This window comes from Myotis lucifugus, unplaced genomic scaffold, assembly GCF_000147115.1.
Source record: "Myotis lucifugus unplaced genomic scaffold, Myoluc2.0 scaffold_80, whole genome shotgun sequence".
NCBI classification, from domain to species: domain Eukaryota; kingdom Metazoa; phylum Chordata; class Mammalia; order Chiroptera; family Vespertilionidae; genus Myotis; species Myotis lucifugus.
This window is the reverse complement of record NW_005871128.1, coordinates 2,718,790-2,735,673: the sequence shown is the minus strand read 5'-3', so window position 1 is coordinate 2,735,673 and position 16,884 is coordinate 2,718,790. Positions and strand designations below refer to the sequence as shown.

The window sequence follows — 16,884 nt, the reverse complement described above, 5'->3', positions numbered from 1 at the left end:
GACTAATAACTGATACAGTTTTTGAAATATAACCCTGTATAGAAATATTTGCATTTTAATAGTAGAATTATGCATATGGTCATGACAGTATCTTGGGTCCTGGTACTTTATGTTTTGCATCATCTTTGTCTTTTTAAAAAAGTATATTTTTATTGATTTCAGAGAGGAAGGGAGAGGGAAAGAGAGATAGAAACATCAGTGATGAGAGAGAATCATTAACCGGCTGCTTCCTGCATGCCCCACACTGGGGATCATGCCTACAACCCGGGCATGTGCACTAACCGGGAATCGAACCGTGACCTCCTGGTTCATAGGTTGATGCTCAACCACTGAGCCACACTGGTCTGGCATCATCTTTGTCTTTTTAAAGTTCTCCAAGTATATTTATGTTTGAGGCGAGGTATAAGGGTACCAGGTTGAGAAACGTGTATCCTCCCATTGACTTAAACAGGTTTAATAAGCTTTTCATTCAAGAACCTTAGGGGGTCTCCAGCCTTCTTAAAAAGCCATCAAAACATCAGGTCACCACCTAACTACCTTGGAGGGAGTAAAGGAAAAGATGAAATAATACCTCATCAAGTTTCTGATCTCATCTCTCATCTCCTAGCTCATCTTTTATTTCCAATGCCTTTATGCTTCCTCTTCTCTCTGACCAGCAGGCCTTTCCTTGCCCTTGACTCCTGTTCAATCTTCACTCACTTTTGAAGTTGTGACCCCTCCCCCTCACCCAATCCTCTGAACTGTCCACCTCCTCAATTTTCCAGTAAGGTCTCCTGAACATACTTCTTCATATTACCTTCATTGCATTACTTGATTTTTAGTCTGCGTTCCCCACTGGACTGGTTGCTCCTAAGGGTATGTTCATTGTGTATTCATTTTTGTTCCCCATGCTTAGTACAGTGCTGCACACATAGGAGGCCTCAAAAAATATTTGGTGAGCGCTGGCTGGGTGGTTTAGTTGGTTGGAGTGTCGTCCCATACACCAAAAAGTTGCAGGTTCAATTCCCAGTCAGGGCACATACCCAGGTTGCAGGTTCTATCCCAGTCAGGGCGCATATGGGAGGCAACCTATCAATGTCTCTCTCTCTCTCTCTCTCTCTCTCCTCTCTCTCTCAAAATCAATAAAAAATATATCCTTGGGTAAGGATTTAAAAAATTTGGTGAATTATTGTATAAATAAAAGCCAAGTAAAAGTGGAGAAAAAGAAAGATGAATGGCAAATGAATAAATGGACTCTGAGGGAACTTCAGTACCATGTGCCAGATGCTAAAAGGTGGGTTTTAATAACCCAGCTGCACGGTATAAAAATAAACAGTGTTTTCATCCCAGCTTGAATTTAATTTATATTTGATTTATGTTTATATTGCAGAGGCTTTTCTGGCAACACACTTTCTAAATCTGCTTTCGTAGAAGGTGTCTATCGGAATAAGTCAGAAAGGCAGTTTTCAAGGCTGTCTGTGAAAGCCTAAAATCCTCTGGTCGCTTTATAATAATAATTCACCTTTTGTATCAAGACTTTTGTGTTTATCCTTCCTGCGTCAGGAAATTTTGTCCTGCTTCAGGAAATGATGAAAGTAGAGATAGAGACTCAAAGGGAGTAATAAGGGATGCTAAAAATAGGTCTGTGGGGAGATGAGATGACCTGAAAGGCAAGGATTAAATTGAAGGGTTCGAGGGAAATAAAAGCTCTTTCCATGATGCCTCCATCTGGCAAGTATAAATATAAATGGAGCCTGGGATTATGTTTAGCTTGAATTTTCCCCCATCCTGAGCTGCTGGGAAAATTTTAATTGGCAATCTGCGTTTGGGTGAAAAAGGGAGGATTTAGAATTTTTTGGACCCACCTCAGCCACCAGAATTATTCAGAAGCATATAAACATTGGTATCCTTATTCTGCTGCTTCCCTGATGTTACCTGCCCAAAGCACGTCTTAATGAATTCTTTATTCTGTGCTCTCTAGGTAGATATTTTATGTTCTACTTTTCTTATCAATGCATCCAACTATTTTTAGTCATGCTGAATTGCATAGGGACGGTTTTGGAGAAGATTTGCATACATGTCTGTACTTATTACTGAATCGCATCAATAGTTACAATCAGTCTTTTTAAAGAGGTTAGCATTACCCCCAAGGGAGGAAAATTGTTTGACGGTGACAGTATAAATTTACTGATTTTATAAACCTTACCTCAGAAGTGTTATTCCTTTTTTTAAAAAAATATTTTTTAAATTGATTTCAGAGAAGAAAGGAGAGGGAGAGAGAGATAGAAACATTAATGAGAATCATTGATTGACTGTCTCCTGCACACTCCCTACTGGGGATCGAGCCCACAACCTGGGCATGTTCCCTTGACCGAATCGAACCTGGGACCCTCCAGTTGGCAGGCTGACACTCTATCCACTGAGCCAAACCATCTAGGGCATGTTATTCCTTTTGATTAGACAGTTTGGTTTCTTTCATAAGAAGGCTAACTATTACCTGTAAATCAATACTAGTGCCATCATTTCTACCCCACAGCACTCCTCTTTGTCTTCCTTGAGGGCATGGGGAATGTGGGTGCAGGATAGAAACAGTATCCTCCCCAGAGAGTTGCTCGTCCTTTCCAAGGGGTACACAGTGTGGAGACCACTGCTGCCTCTTTTCATTGAAATAAGTGCACACCGGATTCCAGTAAGAGTTGTAGTCTCTGCCAAGGGCCAGGTCACAGCCCATGCATTTAGATCTCTTTTATACTTAAAATATATATGTATATATACATATATACATATATATATACACATATACATACATACATACATATATATATATATTATTGATTTCAGAGAGGAAGGTAGAAAGAGTTAGAAACATCAATGATGAGAATCATCAATCAGCTGCCTCCTTCATGCCCCGCACTGAGGATGGAGCCCGCAAGCCGGGCACGTGCCCTGCCCGGGAATCAAACTGTGACCTCCTGGTTCAGAGGTCGATGCGCAACCACTGGGACACGCCTGCCGAGCAGATCTCTTTTATTCTTTAACTCTTCTGTTTCTTCTTGGTCTCTGCATCTAAGCAGAGGAGCTTTGTCTCCTTGTTTCCCTGTCCTTGTTGCACCTTCCTCTTTCCCCAGCCCCCCAGCATCAGTCATCCGGGAAGGTTGGTGCCTTTCTCCTCTTCTCATCTTCTGCCATGTCTGAGAGGGGTGGGGTGAACTTGGACTCGTGACTGCTGGCTCTGCCAATCTCTGCAGGATTCAATGAGAAAGCAACACTCTCCCTATTTAATTCTATTTTGACTAATATAGTTTTTGTGACCTGCCAGTGCTGTAGTACTATGCTAAGAAAGCTTTTAAAACTAGCCAACCATATCTGTAATACTTTCAACAATAAAGATAATTTAAAAAAATAAAATTAGCCAACCATTACGGTGCCAAAATCAGTTATCCTTAATCCCTATGAATAAAAAGCAGACACAAATATAATGGAAACCAATTTGATCAAAGTTTGGCATTAAATGGAATGTCATGGTCCCCCTTCTCCTATCTCATAAAATTAGTTTTTTGTTTTTAAAGAAAGCACTTGTACTGGAAAAAAAATCATGGTGATATTTACTAACTTCACAGTGTTGTTCTGGAGAGATGTATTTGGAGGTATCAAACAGGGACATTAACTTGTTTATATAGTTTTAAATGAGTGAGTGTGGAATATTCCTTTTTGGTGGATTTGAATTTCTAATTTGTTCTTTTCTGCAAGTTTTAGACAAATATATATTTAAAAATATTTTTGTTGATTTTTAGAGAGAAGGAAAGGAGAGGGAGAGAGAAAGAGAAACATTAATGTGAGAACAAAATATTGATCCACTGTGTCCTGCATGCCACCTACTGGGGATGAAGCCTGCAACCCAGGCATGTGTCCTGACCAGGAATTGAACCAGCTACCTTTTGGTGCACGGGATGACCCCAACTAACTGAGTCATACTGGCCAGGGCAACAAATAGATCCTTAAAGAAAAGAAAAGCCAAAACATATTGAAAATCTACATCATGCCATATATAAGTAGGAAAAATGAAGAATTCAAAGAAAAAAAGAAGCATGTCTCAGCCTTCATTTCCACAAATACACTTTAGATAAGTTTATCTAAAGTAAATGCTGTAAATGCTGTAAAAAAAACAACCCATTAAGATAAACACCACTGAAACCAATCTACTAGAAAAAGTCAACAGGATCATATGATCTAGGTTAAAAAGTTCATAGCTCTTCCCCAAATGACTGCAAGAGAAGGTAACACAATCTTTAAAGCTTTTAGCTACTATTCAATAATATTACCTTAGGAAAAAGAGTGAGTTCAAGGTGACCTCGAATGCAGATTCAGCTGCTGTCCAAGTGATATATGCCAAAGAGCAGACATGCACAATAAAGGATGTCAAACCGGACTAGCCACAACTATTTCACACAAACCCCCAATTTACCGTCTTTGTTTGGACCCTGGTCCCGTTAGCTCTCTCTGCTTTATTTTCTCTTTCTCTTTACTTAGTATAAATTATCAGAAGACTGTAGGTCATGAAAATGTTTTTTCTTCTTCTTGCTGATAAGTATGTCTCTGGAGTAAGCAGATTTTGAGAGGGAATGTGCTGCCAGAAAAGCATTTAAGTCTTGAACGCAGACCAAGTGCACATTCAATTAGTCTCTGCAGGGGCAACGGTTCAGCTTCCAGACTGCGGGCAGGAATGGTCAGCCCCTCCTGCTCTGTGTGTCCTCAGTGGGGGCTGCCGATGTTCCTGAGACATTTCTGATCAGAGCAGTTTGTGCTGGAAGCCTCTGTCCATCGTGTTTTTAGGCTCGCTTCTGAGGCATTGTGCCTGGGGCTTGATGGTGAGCCCTGCAGGCATTCATCCTCCGACTCCTGGCCTGTTGGCTCAGTAAATGACTACCTCACCTTCCTGTGTTAGTACTGTTGCTCACCTGTGGGACTTGAAATCCTGCCTTGGACTCCAGCCCCAAAGCCTGATAGCTTTTTTAAAAAAAATTAAATATATTTTTATTGATTTTAGAGAGGAAGGGAGAGGGAGAGATCGAAACATCAGTGATGAGAGAGAATCATAGAACATGACCTCCTGGTTCATAGGTTGACAGTCAACCACTGAGCCATGCCGGCTGGGCCTGAATAGCTTTTGTTCACTTTGTACATTGGTAGAGGTGATGGTCAAAATAGTATTTAACGACGAGTAGAAAGTGGGCGCTGACCAATCAGAACATATGTCAAATGAAGAACCTTTTTGTCTCTAGATTCTGGGAGAGGTGCAAGAGTGGTGGGGAGGCGAGCAACAGGGTTAGAACACTCAGGGGTCTTGGGGCCTCTCCCACGTATGGCTGCCCAGGCCCTGCTCTGCTTGAACTAATCTCCTCGTGCCCTAATGTTCCTGCCCGCCTGGCTTTGAGTATTTGATGCTTGGAGCCTCTGACGGCTCTGCGGACTCATTGGTCTTGCCTGTACTGACTCACGACCCTGAGCAGGCCTGGCTTGTTGCTTGCCCCCCTCACCTGTCTGCCAGGTGAATGAGTGAGGCCCCATCTGCCTTGTGGCTGAGTCTGCCTGAGCCCAAGATAGGGTTGGACTCAATTTAGGAATTTCTTATAGAAATAGTAGCTTACTGGGAATAAATTGGACCTGAAGATTAAGTTGTTACTTGAGATTAATTAGCTCATTGGGAGTCTGTTGATATAGCTGTAGTCGTACGGTTAGTTTAACCACCTCTCTTCCTTTATTGTCCAGTGATAGCAGTTAGGTTTGCATTTTCGTGTCAGTCTTTATTTTGACCTCTTGGTCTTACTTAGTTCATTGTCCTCTCCTGTGTCTTGAGTTGTTTCTGATGCATTGTCTGATAAATTGACCCTTCTCTTAAAGACTCTGATTTTATAATGGGTTTTAAAAGGCACTTAAGGATGACCTTGAAAAAGACTTAGTGACCACATGTCAGGGCTTTGCTGTGACTTGTTGCAAATTAGCACAAGTTGTTTTTTACACTCCCCCCCTTTGTTATTTTCCTCTTGTTTTCTCTCTTCTTTTCCATCTTGCTCCCACCCCTACGTTTTCTCCTGAACACTCAGTCGACTGCAGCCTCACCCACCTTCCTTGCCTTTCCTCCCAGTACACTTTCTGTGGCTCTTTTTTTCTCATCCTGCCCTGTCCCCCCAACCCCATGCTGCCTCCTTTCTTATGACTCTGTGACATTTGCTTGGTGTGACTCATGGCCTTTGCCTAGTGTGACCATTGACCACTTCAGAAATCTTACTGTTTGGGTGCTATTTGGCCTCTCAGTATTTGCAATTGGGAGGTGGTAAACCTCCCATAAAATATGTTTTCTTATTTTATATTACCCGGCTTTCTATCTGGACAAGGACATTGTCTGTGACACATTTGTATTTCAAACTATGGCTTTTTATCTGTAGACATGGTCGCTAGTGAGGTTGTCTGTGAGTAGGCAGCTCCGAAAGGGGCTGCATGCAAACAGATTGTACTCGCATTGACAGAATCGTCTGCAGGCCCCCTCAGTCTGTGATTATGAAGGCTGGGCTATGATTTGCTGCTTGCTTTGCTATTTATAGAGCCTGTCACTGCGCAGGACTGTCTGTGCCCTGGGCTGGATGCCTGGTTGGCTGAGCTCGGCTGCCTGGGAGCAGCTCGCTGCTCCTCTCTCCACTGCAGCCTCCTCACTTGCCCTCCTCAGCTGAGAAAGGGGCTTCAGCTTCCCTCTTCAGTCTTCTCCCCAGTTCACTCCTCCCATAGCTGCTGCTTCTGTGTCCTGTTGCTACCTGATTTTGATGCATATACTGCCCGATATTTTGCTGTTACACACATTTTTTTTGTACTGATGGATTTGCTGTCTTGTAGAAACTCTTTATTGCTGATTCCTTCCTGCCACTGAGTGTTAAATACGGCTGAGAAGTTATTGATGGACTCTTTAGGAAATCGCGAGAGTACTGTCTGTCGCAGGTCGGGGCCCAGGGAATAGACTTTGAGAGGGAGGTTATGTGCAGGAGATTGACTGGGGGAGTGCCCTTGGAATAGTACTTCTAGGGATGGGGACTGGGCACAGGGCGAAGGTGAATGGTGATGCACATGCAGCAAAGGCCTCACGCAGATGCCACGAAGTTCCGGAGCTGAGAGGCTCTGAAGAGTTGCTCCTAATTGAGGCAAGCACTCCCCCTTCCCACTGATGGGCATTGGCCCCAGGGGAGTGGGTGTGGTCGGGATTCAGCAAAAACCAGGGCCACTAGTACTAGCAGCTGGGAAAGAGCGCCTCCCTCAGGGAGGTGAAATGTGGGTGGTGCCCGCAGCAGCCATTGGTGTAGTTTTGTGGGTAGTAGATTTCTGTGCTACTTTTAACTTGATCTTAATACAAATGCAATGTGAGTTCCATGTTCTGAGACTCTCTTAAAAGTCAAACATTTATTTTATTTTCATGGTTCATTCTGGTACAAAACATGATCTTGATGAATTCCATCTGAGACAAAATAAGAGGATAGGTCAAATAAGCCTTGCCTCACTGGACAGCCGTTGCCCGTAAAATTCACTGTTCACTGTCACTCTGCTGATGGTTTTATCTCTAAAAACCAAAGCAGGCGGTGGGAAGGGTCATGGCGTGAAACGTGGTGTACCTAAAGCAGTAGAGTTGACAGAGAAATTTGTGCAAACCTCTTGCTGGGTAATAATAGTCCATAAGAAAAAAAAAATCATCCGGAATAGGCATAATTATTGTTAGAAAAATAATGCAAGTGTGTCCTTGGGTAGTAACATGTGTTTGACGAAACAGCATAACATGTTGTTTAATCTGCCTGTGAAACCACAAACATGGAGTAGACGTGGCTGCCAGAGTGAAATTAGACTGATCTTACACTTCGCAGACCAGGGTGTTGTTGGAGAGGACATACTAGGAGACCAATACATCGAGTCAAGATTACTTTCAGTTTGTGATCGAAGCAGTGCGCTCAAGGCCCTACAGGACACTGGGGAGCAGAGATTGGCAAAGTTTTTCTGTAAAGGGCCACCTATTAAAGGTTTTTTACTTTGCAGGCCATCTGAGCTATCTTGCAATGATCAACCCTGCTTTTGTAACAGAAATAGCCACGGACAATATGTGCATGAATGGGCATGGCCGTATTGCAATAAAACTTTGCAAACTAGGTAGTAGGTCAGATTTGGCCGGAGGGCCCGAGTTCACTGACCCCTGATGGAGAGGACAGGTCAGGTCACCTGAGTTTCAGTTCCAGGGCAGACGCTAAGTCTTACGCAAACTTCTAAGTGCCTATTTTTTATCTGTAAAACAGGCATTAAAATAGTGTCTACCTCTGAGGAATACCACAAGAAATAATAAGATGATGCCTGCACAGTGTCTGGCACATAGGGAGTGCTTGATAACTAGAAATTATTATTTTTATTTATGCAACTGTAAAGAGTTAGAGAGTGTTGGATATAGTTACCCAGCTGGACAATGATGAAAAGTATTAGATAAACGGGGCTCAAATGGTATTTGGCCATGTAATCAGATGTGTAAATGGAACTCTTTTAGTCTAAGTGTTGTCTGTGCGCCAAGTATTGTAGCTGGTAAGGAGCACATTGCCAGAGAGAAGAGCTAGACCCCTAGGCAGGACTCGCAAAGGAAGTGGCTGTAAAATTGGTTTTGCCACTGGCCCTGTGGCCCCGTTTGCTGTTGCTCATCAGTATCTGTGTTCTTTTCTTCTGGATCCATGGCCTCTCTATGTTTCTCAGCTTCTTTACAGTTAGGTGATGACCGTGTACTTGAGTTCTAGTTAATGAAACGGAAGGAGAAGTGATGTATGCTGTTTGCAAGCCCGGCTCATTGAAACCATCCACACACCATCCTGCCCCTTTTCCCATAACCGAGCAGAGGAGAGAGGACACTGAGGACCTCAGGAGCCACAGGATGGGAGGTGCTTGGTGCCCTGAATGCATGGAACAGAGCACTTATCTCCTTGCTGATCCACATGTGACTGCCATGAGAGAGACATGAACTTTTATTGGGTACAGATCCTGAGATTTTGTTGTTGCCTGTTACAGCAGCTAGCCTACCCTGATATTTATAGTCACCCATCACCAATTTTAGGCTGAATGGATAAAGGCTGAGGATCCAGTTATGAGAGGTTAGAGCATTACTGTTCGATAGAACTTCCGGTGATAATGGAAATGTTTAATCTGCATCATCCAGTAAGTAACCACTAGTCACATGTGGAATTGAGCACTTGGAATGTAGCTAGTGGGCCTGAAGAACTGAATTTTTAATTTAATTTAAATTAATTAATATTTAAGTACAAACAGCCATACGTGGGCAGTGGCTATCCTACTGGATAGCTCAGGGATAGAGACTAGAAAAGTCCCAACAGTGCACTGAGTCTCACCCCAAATCTTCTTAAGCCTTAGTGAGAGCAGCGTTAAGGAGACCACTAGGAGAGCTGGACTTGTGCCCTCAGTGTCTGTGTGCCAAGCCTGGGACCACACCACACTGACAATCCCATAGGACCAGAGACGGTACCTGACTGGCTGCTCTAGTGGTTGGGTGGGCAGAGGTGGCTGGCTCTCCCAGAATGGGTTGGGGCAAAGGATGCATGAGTATTTCTCATGGATCTCTTGGGAGAAAGAACTTGGACTCATTTTAAATCCTGTCTAAGAGGAAGCAAGGAGGAGTGATATGACCTCATTGGAATGGTACTGTTTTGGTGACTAGAAGTGACTAGAAGGCTTTTTAATTATATGAGAAAGGCCAGAAAAATTACAGGATCTACCCCAAATTTTATGTAGGGTTGGGAGAAAACCAACCCCTTATTGAGTGTTTGAAGGACAGCCAGGAGAGAGGATACAGTTAGTTTTCTGAGTGTACCCTGTGATCCTTGCTTAGTTAATCTAACAGTTATGATTAAAAAGCACTTCAAGCTCCTTAAAGAAGATACTATATCTCAAGTAGTTTCAACCTCAAAGTCTCCTTTTATCTTTTCCCCATTCCTACCATGGAGGCCATATTTTGTATCTTAAGCTCATTCAGAGACCTACTGTGTTTTAGGGCACATTGTAAGGATATATGTGTAATTTAAAGGGTCTGGCTTCACAGAGTTGGGAGTTGGTTGTGGAGTTCAGGCCCCCTTCCTGCAGTGAAATGCCAAAGGTATGACTCAGGTTTACTCCACTAGCTGCTGCTTTTCCTTTTATTATTAGTTGATTTTCTCTGCTCACCATGATTTCTGTACTTGTTACCCTCAGTCTATACAAGGGTCACATAGTCTCCATCAGGCCACTACATCCTGTTACCCAAAGTTTGGTCTACAGGCCAGCAGCATTGAGATCCCCTGGGAGTTTGTTAGAAATTTAAAATATGTATTTTAATAAGAATCCTAGGCTCTGCGCTCATGTACAAACACACACACACACACACACACACACACACACACACACACACACACATCAACTAAATGATTTTTCCCCCAGTTTCAAATTCTCTGCTAAGTGACCCAGGCTTTTGGTGTTTCTCTACTGAACTCTCAAGTGAGAGACACTGACCAAGTATCAAGACCCAGTAACCATGACCTGGAGGTAGGGGTGGGGAGTGTTATTGTACAAAACACACTCCCCCAGGCAGCAGGGATGGAGGTGGGGGCATATATCCCAAAGGGGATGTTTGAAATCAGTGAGAGATTGAAAAGATTTCTATTTACCAAACTGCATTTAAGTTGTGATTAATTTGAAATTTGTAAAAAATCATCAAGGCTCTCTGCCAGTCAGATTTTCTATATAAGCAAATAACCAGTTTATATAGTATCAGTCAGTATAAAAGAAACACTATAGTAGTAACCTATGAAATTGTCTAAAGTAAAGAAACTTGTCTAATACTCCCTTAGACTTTGCAAAGGTTAAAAATAGACATTTTTCTGTCATCCTATCTCCAGGAACCAGTGATCTTTACGAAAGAATGATTAATAATTAGAAGACTTTAAAAGCAATATTTTGCCCTATTATTCCATATTTGCCAGGGAATACATTCTTTCTGAAAACAGAAAGGTAGTTCTCAATATATTATATTCTTAAAAAAATATTTTTATTGATTTCAGAGAGGAATGGAGAGGGAGAGAAAGCTAGAAACATCAATGATGAGAGAGACTCATTGATCGACTGCCTCCTGCATCCATCCTATCGAGGCTGCAACCTGGGCATGTGCCCTGACTGGGACTCGAACCCGGATCTCCTGATTCATAGGCTGATGCTCAACCACTGAGCAGCATGGGTTGGGCTAGATACATTATGTTCTTATCTAGCTGACAGAGTGGCTTTCATGGCCATTCTTTTAATGCAGGATTCTTAAAACCACAAAGGACAAAGTTGCTTTAATCTCAAGAGTCCTGCTGCTCACAGCACAATGGGGAACGTTGTTATTATGACCCAGATTACTCACTAACCACACGGTAAGGGTCAGGATCTGGTATTAGAGCAGGGATTCTCATACTGTCGTCACGGGATGGCAGCATTAGCAGCATATGGGGACTTAGGAATGCAGTCTCAGTCCCTTCCAAGATTTGCTCAGTTGGAAGTTCTGAGGGTGAAGCCCAGCAATCTGTGTTTCCATCAGCCTTGCTGGTGGTTCTGATGCTTGATAAAGTTTGATAATCATTGATGAGAGTACTGCAAACTCGTATAGCAAACATACACTTCAATGTATAACAAAATGGAAATGTATTTGTTGCTCATTTAAAGGTACAGGTAGCTGAACAGGTTGGCAAAATGGCCTCCTCCATGCAGTTACTCAGACTGATGAAGGCACTGACATCTTTAATATGTGACTTTCAAGGTTGTTCTCAAGGTCATCCTGGCCAAAAGAGAGGAGAATGAAGAAGTGGCTGTGGAGAGTGTTCATGGGCTAGGTCCAGAAATGGCATTGTTATTTATGTCCACATTCCATTGGCTAGAACTCGGTCACATGGCCCTGCGAGGGAGGCTGGGAAATGTAGTTGAGCTGTGTCCAAGAAAGAGGCAAATATGGATTTTAGTGAGCTACTAGCAATTTCTTGTCATATACTCTTTATGGAAATTTCTGAGATTTTCTGTATTCTGTACCTATTTTATTCCATAAATCCCTTTGACAGTCTGGTGAAACTCACGGACTTATTCTCAGAATGTTTTAAAATGTATAAAATAATAAACAGAACTACAAGGGAAGCCAATTCTATTGAAATATAATGGTGAATTATTAAAAACATTTTTGACCGAGCAATGTATATACTTTTATTAATGTATTAAATAACAAGATCTTGTGGCAGATTTACTAACTACTGTGACTTTGAAGTAACACTGAGTAGAAGTGATATTTCAAAATATCTTCAGCCACAATAATTTAATCCTATATAATAAGGAGGTAAGATGCACATTGAGTGTCACGCCATCACAAGATGGCTGCCTATGACCAGGCTGTCAGGGAGGTTAGTGAGGGACGACCAAACGACTGAACAGTAGGCTGCATGGGGACGATCAGGCTGGCGGGGGCGGGGGCAGTTGGGGGTGACCTGGCCGGCAGCAGGGGGCAGTTAGGGGTGACCAGACTGGCAGGGGGGTCAGTTAGGGGCAATCAGGCCAGCACACAGAGGCAATGAGGTGCGATTAGGCTGGTGCAGTTAGGAGGAGGGGGGCATTTAGGGGTGACCAGGCAGGCAGGCAGGCAGGTGAGCGATTAGGAGCCAGCGATCCAGGATTGTGAGAGGGATGTCCGACTGCTGGTTTAGGCCCGATCCTGGGGATTGGGATCGGGCCTAAACTGGCAGTCAAACATCCCCCGAGGGGTCCCGGATTGGAGAGGGTGCAGGCTGGGATGAGGGGACCCCCCCCGTGCACAAATTTCATGCACCCGGACTCTAGTATTTAAATATTTGTGATTTTTTCTGGTGGCAAAAATCATGGATACTGCTAATAATACCAGGATTATGGCCTACATTCATAATTGAATAATAATGCTAAATTAGTGGTTAGTGAAAATAAAGACATAATTTTTCCCCATCCACATTCATTGACTGCCCACCCCATTTGCTTTGAATTTTATTCATAGACTCAAGAACTTCTGCCATACAGTTTATTTCTAGCATTGGATGAGGAGAATCATAGTTTTTACAGGGTTATTATATACTTTATAAACATCAGCTTATTAAGCTTCATAATATTTAACCTTAGTTTTCCAGGTATAACAATAACACAAAAGCAATTGTATGTAAATGCTCAATGATTCAACATCTTAAGTTTCTATTTGTTCAGATGCTTCATCAGTAAACTGGATGATAGTTTGATCTCATAAATTCTTACCTGAAAGTGTTAACTTTTTCCATTTATCAGCTCAGAAGAAAATAGGTAACCACCTGAAAACATAACAGAAAGAGTATGCTCCAAGGTTTTTTGTGGGCAACAAAATCTGACTTAAACCAAAAGAGACTTATTTACAAATATAGGATAGAACTCACAAGCAAGACTGACTGGTTAGAAAAGACAAAACTAGACAGGTTTAGAAGGTCTTTGGTGCAGCCACCAGAACTAATGCACCCCTTTGGATTTTTCAGTCTTTCTATCCCTCATGTAGTATTCAGTATCCAAGCAGAGAGACTTTGGTTCAGCCTTGCCATGTGCCTACTCATGAGGCAAGATCTAGAGTGGACTGTGGAGCACCCTGACTTAGCTATGTATCAAGACTGCACTTGTTGAAAGTTATTACTCAAAAGGTGCTGATAAAATGGGGCAGCCTAAAAAGTGGCAGAAGTCCACTACTGAGAGACTTGCAAGTGTCCATCACCTATTGGTTAAAGGGTACCCAGGGAAGATCAAACACGTAAGGGAGAATGGATTTTATATACCAGCCATCAAATCCAGTTAACACCTATAAAGTGTTATAGCACCACCTACTGTTTTAAAATAAAATTTCCTTCTGTTAAAAGTTGTGGCTAATTTTTTATAGTAATTAGGACAAGCAAGTGTAATAAACCAAGGACCTATACTTCTCTGCAGTGGTTTAGAGAAATAAAAAAGGTGACTTCCTCTGTTTATAATATTTGCAGTCATAGCTCTGAACTGCTGGCTCGTAAATTGCTACTTTAACAGCCAGGAATTGTAGTAATAATTGTGATACTTTTATTGACTACTATTGTAATCTATATACTCTTCTGAGTACCCAATGTGGATTATCTCATTTAAGCACCATAACTCTGTGAGAGAGGTATTATTATATGCATTTGACAGATGGAGAAAGCTGAGACACAGAGAAGTAACTTGGCCAAGATCGCATACCTAGTAATGACAGAGGTGGTATTCAAGCCCAGATAGTTTGACTTACTGGAGAGTAGGTGCCTGGGACTCCCTGGGCAAAGAAATCTCTCCTAATGATCAGGGGTGGTTTGTATCTTGGCGGTACCTCATATGTGTCAGTCAGCAAGGCACACCTGCTGTGATTAATTTTCCCTTTTACATCTGATTAATAACACTTTTGTCATTAAGAATACCTTTTATTCACACAAGTCATATACGTAACAATCATAGACATCACTTATTTAGCATATGTGCCAAATGCTCTTCTAAGTACTCCACATAGATTAGTTCATTTATTTTTTTCAACATCGCTATGAAATACATGCTAGCGTGAACCCCATTTTCCAGAGGAGGAAAGGGGTAAGTGACTATCCAAGACCACACAACGAATAACTGACAGAGGCAATACTTAAAGCCAGATGGTCTTGCGAAATTTGCGTAGTGTACCAGAGTGCTCATAAAAAGTCATTTAAACATAGTACAAATGTATTTGGATAGGAGAGAAATCACAGAGGCCTCTATGGTGGTGCCCCCATCTTGAAAAAAATGAATGTGAAATGAAAATGACTGAAATTTTGGAAAGACATTTAAACTCTAATTTTTATTATAAGTAATGCTTGGTTATTTTCTTAGACATTCTTGGAAGAATTTCTCTAGATACAGGGATGTGGGTTTACTGGTTACTGCTCTCCAGAATGGCTGTACCAATATGATTTAATTGTTCTTGTTAGTTTAAGGGAGTTTTATATATATATATTTTTCCTGTTTCTAAAATTTGTAGGCCACTGAGGACTATTGGTAATAACACAAGTTAAGCAAAAAGAGCACAAGAGAAGGAGAATCTGCATTCTTTCTGAAGACACACTTAACTCACCCTACTATGACAGAAGCTAGTACATTATCAAGTACTTTATTTCTACCAGGGCATGCATTTCTGAACTAGAAAGAGTGCAAGGGCTGTGACAGTTAGTGCCACCTAGTGGTCAGACTACACTTCGGCTCCTGGAGGGTCTGTCTTCAAAGTGCTGAAAATTGGCAGAGGAGCTTGCCCCAAAATCAGATTCTTGGCCTTACCCCTGGTGAGTCTAATTCAGAAGGAAGGAGAGAGAGGAGAAGGGAGGGGGGAAAGAGCGAGAGCAGGGGTGGTGGTGGGGGTTGGGGGGAAGAAAGAGTCTAGGCGACAGCATATTTTTAAACACAGCCGTGGTGGTTGTTATGCATTTGGTCCTACTTCTGCTCTAGAACACAGTTTAGCAATTGGCCCAGCTCTCTCCTCTTCACCAGCACGGACTGTTTGGTGTTGAAGGGGATCCAGCTGAGCTTGCACGCAAGGGAAGGATGGAAACAGGCTATGTGTTTGGGGATGAGAAGAAAGCACCCAAACTATGACCAAATCCATTTGCATTTCCTCATTTATTTCTGTTGACTTCAGTGCTGCTTTGGACCCTGTGGGCCATCCCCTCCGTACTTCTGTCTCCTTCTTCCTATCCTTCACCCTGGTATTGGGGGTCTCCATAATCCGACTCCAGACCTTCTCTCATGGTCCTCAGTGAGCATCCCTTGCACACATGACTCAGTATCCCACAGCATCGTGCTCGGGCCTTTGGTCATACTGCTTCTCCCCTGAAATTCTTACGCCCCATTCTTTTTGCTTTGTACTGCAATCTTTAAGTTTTTATATGTCTTTTAAAATTCAGAAGACCCACAATCTCAGAGAAGCCCTCCTTGGAGCATTAACGCCTCATCCCTTCTACTTTGCCACCATACTGCGTGTGTAGCTTGTACGAGCTCCTGGCACATCACCAAATAATGTTTCATATTGCTACATAAATATTCTATCCATCCATCTATCATCTTACTTATTATGTTGTTTCCCTGGAATATAAATTCTATTCATTCTTCAAATGCCACCCACTAAACTAAGCCAAATACAGACTATTCTCAGCTTCCTTTATTGATTCCTTCGCCAAGATCTGCTAGCACCGTGAGTCCTCAGCTGCCCGCTTTAACCCTCGAGCACACATTCCGGTGTGTTCGTGAACTCTGCCTTAGACTTCTTTTCCTGCTTGTTAGTAAATTGTAGCTACATAGGACAGAGACTAATTTTTGGATAATTTCCAAAATCGTTTGCATGTTTCCAAATGCATTTTAGGGCTTGGTTGAACTTGTTTCCATCACTAGCAGGTTGCCCATATCCTCACTTTACTTTAGAAGGGAAGCAAAATTTACAATTTATCGAGCATCTCATATTTGCCAGATGCTGTGCTTAGAATTTTACATATATTACCGTATCTAAAACTTAACCCTGTGAGTAGACTGCTATCCATTTCTTAGATTAGAAAAGTTAGACTCATAAATGTTTAATGAGTGTGTAGCTATAATGAACAGATCAGGATTTGGACCTAGACTCATCTGACCCCAAAACCCATACACTTTACTCCTCCCTTTTGCCTCCCTTTAGTTTCAGAGCTCCATTGTATGGTATTTTATAACGATTCTTTGCATTCCTGCTTCCTCCTTTAATGAGTCCGCTCTCCAGTATTTACCCTGGAATAATAGTCAATCAGT

The 16,884-nt window shown here is 42.2% G+C and overlaps 1 protein-coding gene across 8 annotated transcripts in view; it reads left to right on the top strand.

Annotated features, from left to right (window-relative positions):
- DST (dystonin) overlaps positions 1-16,884 on the top strand; it is a 421,009-nt gene that overhangs the window by 34,996 nt on the left and 369,129 nt on the right. The gene's annotated exons all lie outside the window — the stretch shown is intronic.